We start from the raw sequence: 18,085 nt of genomic DNA on the forward strand, positions 1-18,085 counted from the left end.
GGCAGGTCCGGGCCGCGTCCTAGAGCGCCGGTTTCAATCAGTTCCCTCGCCCGCATACAGTGGCTCCCGCTTCCATTTCACCAAATATTTGTTATATCCGCCAGCGTCGCAATCCGTTTTCCTCATCTGTATTTTTGTCCATAGGATGTTATCTTCAGGTGCTTCCTAGCGTGAGGCTGCCTCCGCTAGCGGCTCAAGCCCTGACCCTATCATCTCTCATTCCTCTGTTTTTAGTTCAACCTGTTCTAAATATCACCAAATATAACAGGAGATTGCCTCCGCAGACCACCGATCCTTATTCATTTAGTACCTCCCCATGCAATCGTTTTGAAACGCACGGATTATTAACACAGGGACCCAAAAAAGTCATTGGTTTTTAATCGATATAATATATGCTTCCCCTTTTTATCGATATTTTCCTCCGCAACTCGGACTTCTCGATCTCAATGTAGACCGTGTTGATTTTTCTTTCCACGTTACTCTTAAAGTATTGTACTTACATCCTTCGTTTTGTATTGATTTAGCTACTGTACAGAAATAATTTGCTCTGCTTTTTCCTCTAGTTGCAAACCTAATAAGCAACCGCTCACGCTTTCATCACAACGGCAGACTTTTGCGCTATCACCACCGGCCCGAATCATACTTTTAAATCAAATCTGTCAGTCAGTTCCGTAGTTTTTCGAGTCGTGCGATCTCACATTTGCCATTATGTAAGTTATCTAGAGGCAGCGTCTCCAGCTGCTGGTGATACGCTACCATACGGACCTAACTCGCTTATTACACACTATTTTAGAATATATTGCGTTTTCTCGTCACAGACCCCCAATACGAACTTACTTTAATGGTTTTTCCCGCTATTAAGACGATCATTTACTGCCGACACCGTGCCTCTATCGTGCCCAGCGTTAAAGTGTCGGCTCGTATGTCCTTCTACAGGACGGTGTTTTGTTCCCTAAGAAGTGCACTAACTAGCTCCATCCTTGCCGCCGACGTTAAAAGCTGTTCCTTATTCGCGTCATACCCTGATGGATATACAGCTTACCAGGGTTTTTCAGCACCCGCAGCAGCGCGCTCCGCATGTTTCCTTCACGTTAGGGGGTTATTTATTTCAAAATCTATCTCTATATTTGTCACCTGCCAGTCGATTCGTTCTTTTGTAGTTGATGGTGGAGCTATGACGCTGATTTTACCTTTTAAATGATGTCTGACATTAATCATTGCTTAATTCTGTCCCAGGATCCCTGCATACTCGAAATATATTATTCCAATCTGCCTCTGCAGATCCCGAGCTGTTTAAATCACATGCCGCACAAGGTAATCTCTTAATCTTCCTTTAAGCGTTTTTTCCTATTTTTAACAAGCCCGTAAAATAAAAACCTGCAAGTATAGACCATGGGAAAGTTGACGTTAGTCATATACCCTGATTCGCAGCATTCATTTAACGCCCGCTGGCGTAATATAGGCTACCGCATTCAATTCCGCATCACGGTTTATTTAACTTGTGGGGAAATCAGTCGCAAAAAAAGTTGGGTTTCCGGTTTAATTTAATGTAACTATGCAATTCCCATATTCGCTGAAAAATCTCAATCTAACCACCCGATGCTTTTCCAGCAGATCTCCCTCACAGTTCAAAAAGTTTTAAAGATCCTGGCATTTTGGCATCGCTGCGTGCAAATCATGGGACCCATCCACCTCCTTCGGGTTTCTGGGTTTTAAGCTATATTTCGGTCATATAGCGTTGTCGTATTTAATCTCTTTAGCCAGTTTTGTTTTAAATGTAAACTAATCTCACCTAAATTTTGTTCTGTCCTACATGCTGCTCTGGTAGCATTCTAAATAAAATTGAAAACGCTCAAATTTTCTAAATTTGTCAACGAAACACTGCGCCCCCTCGCTATGCTTTTACGATGGTCTTCGGAATCAACTTTAACTGCCACGCATGTGCCAGGGAGCAAAATCGTATTTTTTTATTTTTTTCCATCACCGGTAGTTAGCCTGCCGGCATCAGAACTGGATGCAAGTCCATCCCTAGTAAGTCATCATACAAAACCGTTTTTACAAAGTCACCAGGTAAAATCTTGATACCTCGATTTATATTCAGAGACATTTACCCTATCCTCCAAAGGTATTATTCAACGGTAAATCATTTAACCATGAACTCTTTTTTTTTTCTCTACACTGTAAAAATCAAATTGTTGGCCCAATTAATTATTTTTTAGTAACTAAGAAAATTGGTTTAACTTATTATATATATATATTTTGCCCGTCCAACATTTCATTAATTGGATTTTTTAAAGTGTAAGGAAATCCACACCTGGAACTAATTAATTTGCTCGTTTCCAACACCTGAGCATTCCCGCTGTTACCAATCACATTCGCATGTTCACATGCCAATTCAATCGTGTTTTTTCTAATTGCTCAGCGCTTGCATATCAGCTCTTATTTCACGTAAATTTCTATCAGCATTTGCTGCTTGTCTAAACCTCATTATATTGTCATTAAATAACAATAGTTTTCTTTTTAAGCTCTGCTATTTGCATTACTGCACATTTCCCCCAATCAGAAACTATGCAAAGTTTCTTTCTTCTGTTTATTAGTCTTGCCCCTTCAAAGTGCTGGGTGAGCCCCATTCGACCGCAGGTGGGACCTACCCGTCTGGTGCTGTGAGCATTCCAGCTAAAGCTCCCGCAGACGCTGCGAGGGTCCTCCCTGTCAAACACTTAAATTCGATGCCCAGTTTTGCTCCAAAAAATTCACGCCTTTTAATATATGCACTCTTGTTTCGACTGCATATGGGGTCTACCTCTCCGATGCCATGGGCATTTCAGCTCCGTTTCCGGATTTTTCTTTGTTGGGCATCTCATTTATTCAACAGTTAAGTCATTCAGGCTAATTAAGTGGCATTAATTTTTATAATCTAATCTTCGGCAAACCTTCATCAGCTATAAACAACTCTAAAACTCTCACCCGTCATCAAAACTATATTTAGAAATAAGCCCATTCGCCCAAACTCCATGCCGCCCATTACAATTGACTTAATGTCTAGGTGCCTTTCCGCCTTTCGGCTCGGTCACCACTCCCTCTACCACTCCATCCATACTGCCCGCACGCTGGACGCAGTGTTCATTTTGTGTTTTTTGCTTTTTTCACTGTTCAGGATTTGCAGTCATCTAAAATTTCAGTCCAGTCATCTACCCTACAACTTCTGATTAAAAAGTTCTAAAACCTTGATACAATCTCGTTTTTCTTCAAACAAAGTAAGACTTTCAAATTTAAGAAGGGGCACTTTCTATTTTCAGTTTACCGAACCCCATCCAATTATATAATTCGCTACTAAATTACCTGCAGTACAGACGATCCTGGTCGAAACTTGTTTTGATCCTCTTTTCATCGACAACCGAATTTAATTGGCTACAAGATTTTGGTAAGATTTGTTTTAATCCAGTCTGATATCCAAGCAATTAAATTTTCATTCAGATAATTCATTCAGCATCAGTGCCCCAACCACTCCCGCTCCAAACGGCCTCTCTAATCAACAAACTTAGGCCCTCAGTTGCCGGATGTCAGAATCATTCAAATTCTACATTAGGTTCAACCACTTGCATATCAGAAAATCTTGTGTACGCCTAGTTTGTTTTATTTGTTTCACCTGCACATTCATTAAAATGAATAAATAATTATATGTATATTTATCTGCGTGCGTATATATATGTACAGTATTCGTATATATTTTTTCCCAGCATTTTTTTTTTCACACACAGTTGCACTCTACCGTGCACGTCGTTGTATGGGCTCCCCGTTTGTAGGCAGTGCGGGATTTTCTTTCACCAATTTAAGTTTCGCCCCTTCAAATCGCTGGTCGAGCCCCATCACTCATAATTTTCTTACCTTTATATTTTCATGTTGAATTTGCAACAGGACCTACCCATCCAATGCTGTGAGCATCTCCGCAAAAGCTCCCTCTGGATGCTGCGAGGGTCCTCCTGGTCGGACACCAAATTTTTGCCTTTTTAACCCTATTCTAGAGCCTTCCTGTTTGACTGCAGGCGGGACCTACCCGTTCGATGCTGTGAGTATCTCCGTTAAAGCTCCCTTCGGACGCTGCGAGGGTTCTCCCGGTCGAACACCAAAATTTTTGCTTTTTAAACCTTATATCAAGCATTTCCTTTTTAATACAGGCGGGACCTACCCATCCGATGCAGCGAGCATCTTCGCTCAAGCTCCCTTCGGATGCAGCGAGGGTCCTCCCGGTTGGACGCTTAATTTTGCTTATTTAAAAAACAAAAAATTATCGTAAAGCATCCCCGTTTGACTGCTGGCAGGAACTTCCCGTCTGATGCCGTGAGCACCTCAGCCAAAGCCCCCGTCAGATGCTGCGAGGGTCTTCCCGGTCAAACGCCTAATTTGAATTTTGCTTGTCTTGCTTATTAAATTTCTCACCGTCCTCACCAGCATTTCCCCTCTGCATGTGGAGACGTCTCGTTCGATGCTGCTAGCATCTCAACCAAAGCTCTCGTTGGACACTGCAGCGGCCTTCCAGTGAATTGGCCTTAACTCGTTTAATTCCGCATCTTGTTCTAGTTCGCAAATGCGCTCCCCGTTTGACTGCTGGAGGGGCTTTCCCGTCCGATGCTGCGAGCATCTCAGACAATGCCCCCGTCGGATGCTGCGAGAGCCCTCCCGGTCAAACCACTAGTTTTTCCCACCGCTTTCTATAGGTCTTTACGCTTACACTTTTTGGGGATGTTTTTTCTGGCTGCTGTCTGTCATTTGTGGCATTTTTGGGGAGTACTCTGGGTTCGGGCTAAAATTCCGAGCTCGGAGCCCTCTCCTCGGACAGCACGCCAAATATGCTTTATCTCATTCCCTATCGATTACATGTTAATGCGAACTCGTGAAATGAAGTTTATTTAACTAAGTTTGGGAGGAGCATGGTCATGTGATCCAACCAATCAGTGCAAAGAGGTGCCTATAAATGGCAGTCCCTCACCTCTGTCCCGTGACAGATTTTTTGCAGCATCCCTCCTCCACCCCATCACCTCACTCTCATCTAGATTCATTCATCACAGTTAAAGAGAGGGGAGTACTCTGGGTTCGGGCTAAAATTCCGAGCTCGGAGCCCTCTCCTCGGACAGCACGCCAAATATGCTTTATCTCATTCCCTATCGATTACATGTTAATGCGAACTCGTGAACTGCCCTTTTAATAAACGGCAAAACCGCGGGCCTCACGGCAGACTTCCTCTCTGCGATGGGTTCAGTCTGACATTAAAACACCTAGACATACTGCTCTGCTCCGTGAGCCGTTCGGGTCACCGTCACTACTGAGGCTCGTGCACCTGAACGGCTGAGCTCTGGTCTTCGCAGCACAGCTGCGTCGACAGAGAACGAACTGTCTGGGGGAGGAGGGCCTAAGTCACGCCTCAGCTGGACTGCCCTGAAATGTTTTCTGTGTGCTGTTTATCCAAAACATACTGTGTAATACTGTCGGTTATGCGACCTCACTATAGTGGCGAACGGTATTGAATTCCTCTAAAAAGAGTAATTTCCGTGCTTACTATACTGTGTATTGACACCCCACGGCTGTACGGTGTCTCTAAACACATTTTCGCCTTACTGACAAGCAATCAGTAATACGCACACACGGCCCGCTGTCCATAATTCTATCGACGCTTGCCGAAAAAACCCCGGTTTGGCCATATACTGTGTATTGACACCCCACGGCTGTACGGTGTCTCTAACACCTTTCTGCCAAATTCGCTCGCAGCCCACCTCAGTTTTTCCGCTACGATGCTGACAGCGCAAACGAGCACGGTCTTACGCCTGTCATTCTCTCTTCCTAGAGAGACGGCAGCCTCAGACTTTTGCATGGCTCCAAGCGTTTGAATCGCGCCCTCTCCGGACGGCCACTCAAAGGCTTGCAGCCAAGCGGTTTATGACCTTTTTCGGCCATATAGCTGATTTATATCAGCGGATCTGAAGACGCTCACACCTCCGCTCCGCTCCAATACTCGGAGATATTAAGGGTAATATCAACCTCAAGTGAGCTTGCTACCCGCCACAATAAGTTTCAAAGCTCAAAGCGCGCGCACAGTCAGACTCGCGGCATCTCGTTTTAGATGGGCTCACACACCCCTCTAACGAGCCTCAGAAAGCTGAATATCGTGACATTCTGTTTATAAGTCCACTTAAGTTTGACTAAGCAAAGGTCCCGCCCCGAGCTGACGGCCGGGAAGCTTATGCTTAAGTTACACACGGCTGCATGAAGTGCTACCATTACGAGATCGCCAGCATCTGCTGTGGGTTGAACACGCTTTACGACGGCAATCAGCCTTCGGCGCGTGGAACGCCCGTTTGTCTCATATCAATCACCTTGTACTGTACATACGGTCCATTAAGGGGATGATTTTAGCACTGCAGCACTCTCGACCGTGTTATTGTGATAATGCAGTCGGGCAAACTACGGTGGTTTCATTATTTATTGAACCAGACTGAGATCTCGCCCCCTGTACAAGCTGGCGAGTCATCTCCTTTTATAAACTCATTGCATCGCTTTATAAGCTATGTTCACTCGGAGTGATACGCATCTCGTGCTTAAACTACCAAGATGCAGTATTAACCCGTTACGATGGGCGTGCGGAGATTGCATCCGTGGGACACGACATACATTATGTGCCTTATGACACGTTGACACGAGCTGCTAGGACCCCTTTCGCGAGGCGTCCTTATGCAAAGTGTGATCTACTCTGTCTAGTGACAGCGAAAAGTATATACCCCTCGCGAATTGTGGGTGGAACACTTTTCTCCTCACTACAGAGGCTCGTGCACGGCGGTTTTCTCCCCCTACGTATATATATGTGGCGGTGATAACAGCGAACCACGCTTTTATGAATGACCATTCACTTTATTCATAAGCCTGTCATTTCTCAGATGCGGACGGTGCCCGAGACGCAGCGCTCTGGAACTGTCCAAGGTCCTGTATGACAGATACGTCTGACGTACATCAGACGATCAGCTGTTCATCAGCGTCACAGATCACTCACTAGCGCACCTGTCAATACAGGTTATTTATGGTTATTTATGGATCATGACAATGAAGTCTACTCCATGTATGGATTAGATCCTCGGGCATGGTATTAGAAGAAGTTTCTCATTTGACATTTGTGACACGGCCGGCTGGTCCCCGCCGTCCACGTTGTCAGTTTACAGCTTCGACATCCCTGCTTCGCGCACTACTGAGGTTTGTTGCATTAAAGGTGCGCCGCGTAAGCTCATCTGTATGCACGATATGGGTTTTAATTATATGCGTCCACCGTGCGCTTAGAGAAGCTCACATATGCACGCTATAACATTTCGGTATACACTAAAGATGCGCTCTGAAAAGCTCATCCGTATACACGGCTGTGACACATACATACATTGTTGTTCATCTGTGTACGTTCACGGTGCCTTGGGTGCCCACGGTTACGTTCATCAATCATATCTGTACACATTCACAGTGCGTTCTGTGCACTGATTTATCTATATGCATTCACGGTGCACTGAAGGGTTCACCCGTGTGCGCACAACTTATTATCAGAACACATGACGGTGCGCTTGAGAATCTTGCCGGCCTGTGCATTATAACACTCTGATTCATCTATATGCATTCACGATGTATTCAAGTGTTCACCTGTGCCCGTGCAATTTATAGTCAATACACATTTACGACGCGCTTGGAAAGCTCACCGATCTGTGCACTATAATACTACCTATATGCATCCCGATGCGCTCGAGGGCGTACCTGGGTTCACACTATTGTGGTATCTGTATAATCCCACGCTACGAACCGTTCTGCCGCATATTATAGTCAGATCGGCCGTTCGTGAGCTTCGCAGATCACTCACTACGTATGTCTGTTGCTTACAGTGGTTATTTAGATGGATCGTTGAAACCATCGCACTGGTTCACGCCCCTCTATGATCTATGTCCTATATAGAGCCCACTCTGTGCGAGTTGGCTGCTTCTTGGACTTGGTCTACAGGGGTATCTATATTTGATATCTGCTACACGGCCGGCTGGTCTTCGCCGTCTACGTTGTCAGATTGTACAGCTTAGACGTCCCTGCCCTACGAGCGCAGGTTCTCTCGGCTCAATCATGCACGAGAAACTTCATGCGTTTTATGTGTACACCACGGTGCGCTCAGCGAGCTCACCAACGTGACTCTGAATTTACTTATCTCGCACACTCGCGGCACGCTCGGTATCTCGCCGTTTTGTGCTATGTTATGTGCCCCGGTGCGTTTAAAACCCCACCGTGTGCGCATCAACATTTTATATGGTGCTTACACATTTGCTTTAAAGCTGTGAATATGCCAGGTATAGGGCCACACGCAGTGTCTCTCCGGTAAGGCACTTCTGTACGTTGTGTATGTACGGCGTGATGGGATTACGTCACGCAATGCGAAGTGAACCGTATTGGAAGGGAACGCTTGGGTTACTCACGTAACCCCGGTTCCCTGAAATAATGGGAACAAAGCATTGCGTCACTTGCCGTGCTACAAACGTCTACGCAGCAAGTGTTATTCGGCTGCGCGCTTCAGTCGAATAATAATGAGCTCCTGACGCTTGAACCGCGCTTATATAAGGACGTTTGCATCCCACGCGCGGGTTCAAACGTTATTGGTCTGTACTTTGTACAGACGTTAACCAATAGGCTTCAGTCACGGAGTAAACAGGAGTTTCCCCCATAGCGTCAGCTAACTGACGCAATGCTTTGTTCCCGTTATTTCAGGGAACCGGGGTTACCGCTCATTTAAACGACGCATCGATAGTTTTTGTCACTATGTGCTCAGTTAATCTACATCAGTACGCAGCTCCGTGTCTCACTCAGAACCTCAAGAACGCGCATTCGCGCAGGAGGATTACATTATACATTGTAGAGATGATAGATAGAGAGAGAGAGAGGTAAGAATGGTGCACACATCGAAAAAACTTAATAGAAGTCTAGAAACAAAGTATTAAAGTATGTATAGCCGTGTCAATCATCTTATTACAATATGTTAACTAGATAACTGGATACAACTTACTGTATAGTTTAATAAAATAATGTATTTTGATTATACAAATCAATTACAACCTAACTATACTGATTGTTTAACTAACAGCTGACCAGATTAGGGAATCTCTATGGCTAATTTATAAGATATATTGCTGAAACAGTAGGCCTATGTTGTTTTTCTTGTTAATTGAGTCGTTTTGGGTAGTCTATCTTATGCCTAGAATTAGTCAAGGAGGTTGATTCTTATAACTTCCTTCAAAGTTTGATCAATTGTGCATAATGACATGTGCAACAAATGCATATAGGGTGTCAGACTCATAGATTTGCATAATTTAAAGTTCAGGTTTTAAAGTTTGGGTCAACCTGTGGCACAGCTTTAAAGCTGAAAGTTATCAAATTCTATCAGAGGTCCAAAATGTCATTGAAACACACCAGTGGCTTTCCTCCCTCCTAACAGAGCATCCCCACAAAACAAACCCCAATTTAACCCCTGAACATATACTATATTCTCATTATTTTTTTAACACATCTATAGTTATGTGCTGGCACAGAGTTATACCCTTTTGACTCCAAACAGAAACAGCAACGTGTGCGGCATGACATAAGGAGCAACCTGGATCTGTTTTTTTCGCTCTTCTTTATTCTTTTTTTATGTATTATAGAAGTATCGGATCGGGACTCGGTATCAGCAGATACTCAAAATCAAATGACTTGTACTTGGACTCGAGGGCAAAAAAAACCTGATCGGGACATCCCTACTTTTAAGGACAGTCCTAAATTAAGACATTTGTTTGACTTATCTCAACTGAAAATAACGTGCACATATAGATCTTAAAATATGCCAGTGCCATTAATTTGTCTCAAGATACACACCAGTAGCATCTTTTTCTAAGGCATGTTTATAAAAGATGTTTTAACAATTTAATTTAACTAAGGCCTAGTCCTGGCTTTAGCTTAGCCTTGTCTGTAGAGTGTTCATTTAACAATAGGGGTTTTGCTGTGTACATACACATATCGGTGTGTTATATAAATAATGTACATCCATGCATTTTTTTTTATCCAAAATTAAAGTTTGTTGCCTCTAATTCAGTGTTTTTGAATGTCCTGCTATCAACTTTCTGGAAGTATCTGAAGTCAACATGAATCACGAGGCGCTCAAGCATTTTGAACTCCTGCTGTCGTAACTCTCTCCTTTAAGAGCTGAGTGTTGAACTTCATTAAACTTTTTAGCCTAAACTGTCAAATGTGACCACTTAACTAACCAATAAACTTCAGTCTTACTAAGTCTTCTTTGTGTGTTTGCAGTGATGTTTTTTAACATGTATAAAATACTGATAAAACTATAAAACTGCACACTTACCTTTATAATGAGAGTCAAACAGGGCAGCAAAAAGGTCCCCGGTTCAAGCCCTGGCTAAGTCAGGTGGCCTTTCTGTGTGGGGTTTGCATGTTCAACGTGGGTTTACTCCAGGTATACCGGTCTCTTCCTACAGGTAAAAACATGTACACAGCAAAATCCCCAGAGTTAAATCAAATCTGCTGGTTGTACATATTGTCCCAATCTTACAGAGAGTTAAAAGTAACTCTGAAGTTGAGTTAAAAGCTGCAATCAGTCATTTTATCCTCTCTATCACCATCTCTGTTTGAAACCTAAAATTGCATTTACGTCTTACAGTACTTGTAGACAGGGATGGGCAGTATTTCAAATACATGTATTTAAAATACGTATTTGAAATACAAAATAGTATTTTGTATTTTGTATTTTAAAGCCTTTGAAAAAAATGAAATGTAATTTGTATTTAAATACATTTAAGATGAGTATTTTTGTATTTTTAAAATACTCAAAATACTTTGAGCCAGTCAACCAGTCAGGGTGCTGTTTTCATGCATCAACAAGTTCAGACCAGACACCAGAGTTCAGGTAAGCAAATATATCTGTGCAGCTTTTAGTGGGCAATAATTGAAATGTTGGAGTAGGAAAAAGCAAGGGCGATTGAATTATTGGGTGTGATGTGATTTGTGTTATTATAACTGTCGCGAAAGGAAATTCAAATTCACACTTGCACGTTGCACGACTGAGACAGAATGTGGAACGCTGACAAATTGGCCTACACTTTTGACTTAAAGGAAAACCACCATCAATAGTTTACTATGTTCTTACCTCAACTTAGACAAATGAATACATAACTATCTATTTTCAATGCATGGAGGAAGAGCACTTAGTTTGCAACATTTCGACCTCAGCGCGCAGTAACATCTTCACAGTAGTGATGATGTTACTGCGTCAGAGGTCGAAGTGCTGTGCAAACTAAGTGGTCTTCCGCCATACAATATAGTTCTCATTTTTTATTCACTTAAAAATCATGTTTTATTTTGTGCCACCATACTTACTCATGTAACTACTCATGTAACAGTCTTTGAATGGGGAAAACATGGAAGTGTTTGGTGGCTTCTAAATTCTTCCCACGAATTTCCGTGGCATAGTCACAGAATTTTTTGCTAATTTTTCCGTGGCATTCTCACGGATCTCCGCATATTTCCGTGGCCCTGCCACAGACTTTCTTTTCCGTGGCATTCTCACGGATTGGTTACTCAACTGTTTGGTCCTATTTTCTTACCATATGGTTAGATTTACATAAAATGACATCCCTACCCAAACCCAACTCTAACCCCAATGCCAGGCGACAATTGATTAAAGTCTAGAAAATATAAAAGAATACATCAGAAAAAATAGTATAAACATATACTTAAAGTGACATACTAACGCAAACACCAAATCTAAACCGAAGCGACAATGGTTTGAAAATAGGAAAAAACAGTTGAGTAACCAATCCATGAGAATGCCACGGAAAAGAAAGTCTGTGGCAGGGCCACGGAAATATGGGGAGATCCATGAGAATGCCACGGAAAAATGAGCAAAAAAAATCTGTGACTATCCCACGGAACTTTGTGAGATCATGTTGAAGGAATAAATGGGACTAGGCTAAATGCTAACACATTCATGACACGCTGTGCAAAGATGAAGTGCACATATTGAAAAAAGATAGGCATGTATTCATTCATCTAAGTTGAGGTAAGAACATAGAAATATTTTGAAAAACTGTGGGGTTTCCTTTAAAGGCCCTTTCACACGTGACGCGGCAAGTGGTGGAATCAGCACACAGTTGTTGATTTTTTTTTAGCTTTGTGCAGTTGAAGCCTTGTTTACACTTTTGCAATTCACATGGCTCTACTCTAAGGCTTGAACCTGCTGAACCTGCAGCCTCCTCAGTAAACCTACAAGACTTTTATGCTTGACGTGCTCTCCGTTGTATTATTCTGTGAAATGACAAAGGGCGACTCGTGAGTAATTGTTCTCAAAACCATCAAAAAGCAGCGATGAGAGAAAGTAGATTGCCGAATAATTTTTCAAACACTCGTCTTGTGAGAAGTAAATACGTGGATTTCTTCACATATAAACTGTTTAGGTTGTGGGTCGACGACACATGAAAAAGTTTTTACTTGAATGGGTGTTCATAAGGCTGACATGACACATTCATAACCATGACATGACACGTGTCATGAATATGAAGGAGATTTTATGGACGTTTATGACAACTGTCATTAAGTGTCATAAGTGTGAATTTTGTCATTTTTATTGCAAAGATGACATTGTTTTAGATGTCTTTGTATGACAACTTGACATTAACCCATACATCATAACTTGTCATGACAACTTGACATTAACCAAGACAACATAACTGACGACTTTGTACCAGTGATACAAATTGAATGTATCATTAAAATGTCATTAAGTGTTAATACTCTGTTAAATAGTTTTATAACAGTGTCATGAATATTCTTCAGTTCATAATGTTTATTTGACCGAATATTAATAATATTTGACATAGTATTAACACTTAATGACATTTAAATCACAGTTTAATGCAATGTTAACCCACAAAGCTAGGTAGTTTGTTAAGTTTGATAATTATTGTTTATGATTTATAACAAGTTGTGTTGTATTGGTTTATGTGTCAAGTTGTCATAACAAAGATATCTCAAACAATGTCATCTTTGCATTAAAAATTACATAGTTGAGCAAATGACACTTAATGGCAGTTGTCATAAATGTGCATAAAATCTTCTTCATGTTCATGACACGTGTCATGTTATGATTATGAAGGTGTCATGTCGGCCTTATGTCGGCAGTTGCACACATCTAAATGCTTTTTGGCATTCAGAAATAGACCCAGATAGATTTCAGCCTAATAGGGATACTTACACTGAATCACTAATTTCACATGTATTTTCTGTATTTTCAAAATACAAAATACTGTATTTGTATTTAAATACATTTTTCCTCACAGTATTTTGTATTTGTATTTAAATACATTTTTTGACACAGTATTTTGTATTTGTATTTGAAATACATTTACATGTATTTATGCCCATCTCTGCTTGTAGAGTTATTTTCTTAACTTAGGTTTAGATGTTTGCTGTTTCATTTAAACTCACCATTATTGTACTCAGTGGTTGTTTTAGTAAGACTAGACTCTTAGTTGTTAGTTTTTTCCAACTGCTATAATTTTGTGTGTTTAAAACATGTTATGTTATAGCAAAGAAAAAACAATACTGCAACTCCATAGTAATGTTTAGTACATAAATTCTTAACATTGTCAGCATCTAGAAACTTATGTGCAGGTGTAGTGTTTACACACTTATCAGAAGTATCCTTTTCCATTAATTATGTGAGACTGTAGTATATATCCAGCACTCTCATGGCAGTTTGTCATTCTGAACAATGTTGAGGGACTTCAAAATTACCCGCACTACAATGTAGACACACAAACATCAAGAATCAGAGTATGAATCTCAACAAGGGTGACAAAGAAAATGGTTAAAATGTTCATTATTTGTTCCTGCCACAGTGCATTCTGGGAGTTTTGGATAAGATTTGTAATTTGTTGATACCCAGCATGAATTGCAGCATGAAGCTTTTCATTTTATTTTCACCATCATTGTGATTTATACTCTGATACTTCTGTGTGCAAACACTACACCTGCACATAAGTTTTCTAGATGCTGATGATGTTTAGACTTTATGTACTAACACCACTATGGAATTGTGCTGTTGTATTTTCTTTGCTATAACAAAACATGTTTTAAACAAACATAGTTATAGCAGTTGGAAAAATTAGCAACCAAGAGTCAAGTCCTACTAAAACAACCACTGATCACAATAATGGTGACTTTAAATGACAGCCAACATCTAAACCTAAGTTAAGAAAAAAATTCTACAAGTTAGATGTAAAACGCAATTTAGGTTTCAAACACAGATGGTGATAGAGAGGATAAAGTTACAGATTGCAGCTTTTAACTCTGCTTCAGGGTTACTTTTTAACTCTCTGTAAGATTGGGACAATATGTACAACCAGCAGAGTTGATTAAACTCTGGGGATTTTAGACTGTTCTTTCATTTGATATTTTATGTTTATTTAAAGAATATAATTTTTCTGTAAGGCATTAAACTAAAACTGGGTGGCAACTTAAAAAAAAAAAACGCTGACGGGGAAAGAGTTCAGCATGCTTCCAAGCATATTTGATCATCACTTTACAGTGTTTCCTCTAGGATTTTTTCCAGCTGTGGCGGCAGGGGGCGCCCATGATGATTATAAATGTACATTATTTTTTTAATGTAGAATATAGGCTACAGTAAACTAACATGTATTTTTTTATCATTTTCATGCTGTCATTTACATTTCCTTATATTTATAGCATATTGCTTTTCTATGTTTAATCTAAACTGTATTTTCTTAAAAAATACGTAAGTTTTATGGCTTCATACGGATCTTTCATTGTAGTTTTAATGTAGTGTGCAAGTTCGTGCTCATGTTTAGCGTTACAGAGCTGTTGCAAAGTCACGCACAGTCCTGTTTGATAATCCGCACCGCTGTGATTTGACAGAACACCTGACCAGTTATCCCACATCAGCAGCAATTTATTCCAGCATTCCACACACGGCCTGTTTGACATAAAGAGCCTGACCCGGTCACACCGCAAATCGCGCAGCTAAATATAAACCTTTAACGTTCTTCAGACAGAGCTTAAACACAAATAAGCCATTTAAAAACTGCTACCTATCGGAATCGAGTCGAATTTTGGTCTTGGATGTTAGACCTGCAGTTTAGCCTACTCTTGCTTATTGAGTCCCAACCTGCATGTACAACGCAAATGACACGTTAATATTATTACACCCGTTACATCAAATACTATGCGGTTCACCCGCGGGTACCCCGATCCTGCTGTCTGAAAACATATGAAACCGTCTCACCGTCTGCCTCAAGTTTTTATTACCAACGTCCGTCTCTTCCACGGGAATAATGTAAGTTTCCTTCCAAACAGATTTGACTATAAATGTCTTGCAGTCCCATATAAGTAGTATTCAGTGTTTAGCCTTTTGTTTTTGGACAAACATCTTATCATTTAATGTGAAACTTTGTGAGGGTCGATCTAAAGCACAGAAGATTGACTGACAGCTGAGCGGTCAGCAGCGCGCTGCGCTTATAGTCTATATTCTGAATAACTAATGGCCTGATAAATTGATAATATGAGTACAGTGATTCCAAATGAATGTCCAAAAAACTTGTAATATGTTAAATCGAAAGTTTAATCATGTCTTTTCTCGCAGTCCAGCGCTGCGTCCCTGTATATGCGCATGTGAAAAGCGTACATTGAATGTACTTACCACAGATGAATTAAACCCACCTGAGGTGCAACGCATAGTTGTCGAACATGTCATTAAAAATGACACTTCTGCAGTGCAAACACATTCAAAATGGCTGCGTTCCTTTTCTGGTAGGGTTCCAAAACCCCCCGGTGAGGCTGACTTTGATACATGGTGCCTCCATGTTGACCTTCTACTACAAGATTCTATGCCTCCAGATGTTCAGCGGAGAAAGATCCTTGAAAGTCTCTTACCCCCAGCCTCAGATGTAGTCAAACAATTGGGTTCCACTGCTCCTCCAAAAGATTATGTAAAGCTCCTTGATTCTGCTTACGGGCTGGTAGAGGATGGCGATGAGATCTTTGCCAGGTTCCTAAATACTCACCAGGATGCCGGTGAAAAAGCTTCCGACTACTTACAGAGATTACAGACCATTCTTAGCACTGCTGTCAGGCGGAGCGGAGTAAAGGAGTCCTCTGCAAATCGGCACCTACTAAAACAGTTCCAACGTGGGTGTTGGGATCACTCTTTGATACTTACTCTTCAGCTTGAGTCTAAGGCAAGAACACCACCTGACTTTGCTGAGTTGTTGTTGCTTTTAAGAACTGAAGAAGACAGAAGAGCTGCAAAGCTTGACAGGATGCAGAGACACATAGGTAGTTCGAAGCATAAAGCTGCCAGTCATGTCCAGTTAGCTACAAATGTCTCTGCTTATGGTGATTCTGGATTATTGCAAGCTTGTCTGTCTGAGACTGAGGCCTTGAGAAGGCAGGTGGCCGATTTAAAATTGCAGTTAGAATCTTCAAAATCTAAAAAGAACGAGAGACATGAACCTGAATTAGTGAAAAGTCCAAAGCAAATGCCAGCCAAAGTTGAGACAAATGTGCAACATGTAACAAGTAAACCGCCAAAGCCGTGGTTCTGCTTTAGATGTGGAGAAGATGGCCATGTAGCCAGACTCTGTGAAGGCTCCATAAACAAAGCCCTTGTAGACAGAAAGTACAAAGAGCTAAAAGCTAAACAGGATGATTGGACAAAGAGAACTGGCATGCCGTTACACCAGAGCGGGTTTCAGTAATGGGACATACTGGGACCCTTTGCCAAATAAAGTGTCCCAATGAATTGAAAAGAGAAGCTATACAAAATCAAAACCCTTCCAATGGTTTAGCTAATGATAGTGAGCTAACTTCTAGTATCATAGGTCCCAAATGTACAGCTGAAATCATCATTGAAGGAAAGCCTTGTATTTCCCTTCTTGATTCAGGGTCACAGGTGACAACTGTGTCCAAGTCTTTTTATGATACTTACTTATCATCCTGTCCAATCCTTTCTTTAGACAATCTTATTGAGGTTGAGGGAGCTGGCGGGCAGACCGTGCCGTATTTGGGCTACATAGAAGTTGACATGCATTTTCCTGAAGATATCACCGGAAAAGCTGAAACTGTCACCACACTAGCCCTTGTCATTCCTGATTACAAATTCAATCTTGAAATCCCAGTACTTGTCGGCACTAACACTCTTGATATTTTGTTCAGATCTTGTGCCACAACCAGAAATGGCCATACTGTTCTTAAAGGACTACCTCCATACTCCGCTTTAGTCCAAACCCTGTTGCGCAGACACACCATTGAACAACGAAATGGAAAAGTGGGCCAAGTCAAACTGAACGGGAGACAGAGCATCAAAATACCTGCTGGTCAAAAGATGGTTTTGGATGGATACGTGAGGGGCGTGTCTACAGCCACAAATGCATCCCTTGTGGTGGAGCCATGCGCTCACTCCAACCTTCCTAGTGGCTTACTTCTTTGCAGTTATGTCCTCACGAGTCCTAGAAGAACGTCATTTAAAGTGCCTATTCTTCTTCAGAACGAAACTGCCCACGAAATAACACTTCCAAGAAAGTGCTGCTTAGCTGAGCTTTGTGTTCCATCTGTTCTGTCATCACTGAAGGAGACTCCTGTGGAAGAGAAAGAGTCAAAATTTCTTCCCTCTGCAGTGGTTAGCTGCAATGCCATGTGTTCCACTAACCATGATAATAAGATCTCTTTTGATTTCACCAACTCACCTCTCTCTGAAGAGTGGAAAAACAGGATTACAGAAAAGCTTCATTCCATTTCTGACGTCTTTGCAACAAATGATCTTGATTATGGACATACCACAGCAGTTAAGCACAAAATTCGCCTTTTTGACCCAACCCCTTTTAAACAACGGGTGAGACCTATCCATCCTTCTGATTATGAGGCTGTAAGATTACATTTACAGGAACTCAAAGATGCAAATATCATTCGGGAGTCTGAAAGTCCATTCGCCTCACCCATAGTTGTGGTGAAAAAGAAAAAT

The 18,085-nt window shown here is 41.4% G+C and overlaps 1 long non-coding RNA gene across 2 annotated transcripts in view; it reads right to left on the reverse strand.

The window, feature by feature from the left end:
• Window positions 1-18,085, reverse strand: part of LOC129437013 (uncharacterized) — a 41,916-nt gene that overhangs the window by 10,737 nt on the left and 13,094 nt on the right. The window contains exon 1 of one of the 2 annotated variants that reach the window (XR_012368909.1): window positions 10,400-10,544. The exons of the other annotated variant lie outside the window; for it this stretch is intronic. This is a non-coding gene — a long non-coding RNA (uncharacterized lncRNA). Of the gene's footprint in view, window positions 1-10,399; window positions 10,545-18,085 lie in introns of those variants that run through there. 2 annotated transcript variants of the gene reach the window in all.

Source organism: Misgurnus anguillicaudatus, unplaced genomic scaffold (genome assembly GCF_027580225.2).
Source record: "Misgurnus anguillicaudatus unplaced genomic scaffold, ASM2758022v2 HiC_scaffold_34, whole genome shotgun sequence".
Classification (NCBI taxonomy): Eukaryota; Metazoa; Chordata; class Actinopteri; order Cypriniformes; family Cobitidae; genus Misgurnus; species Misgurnus anguillicaudatus.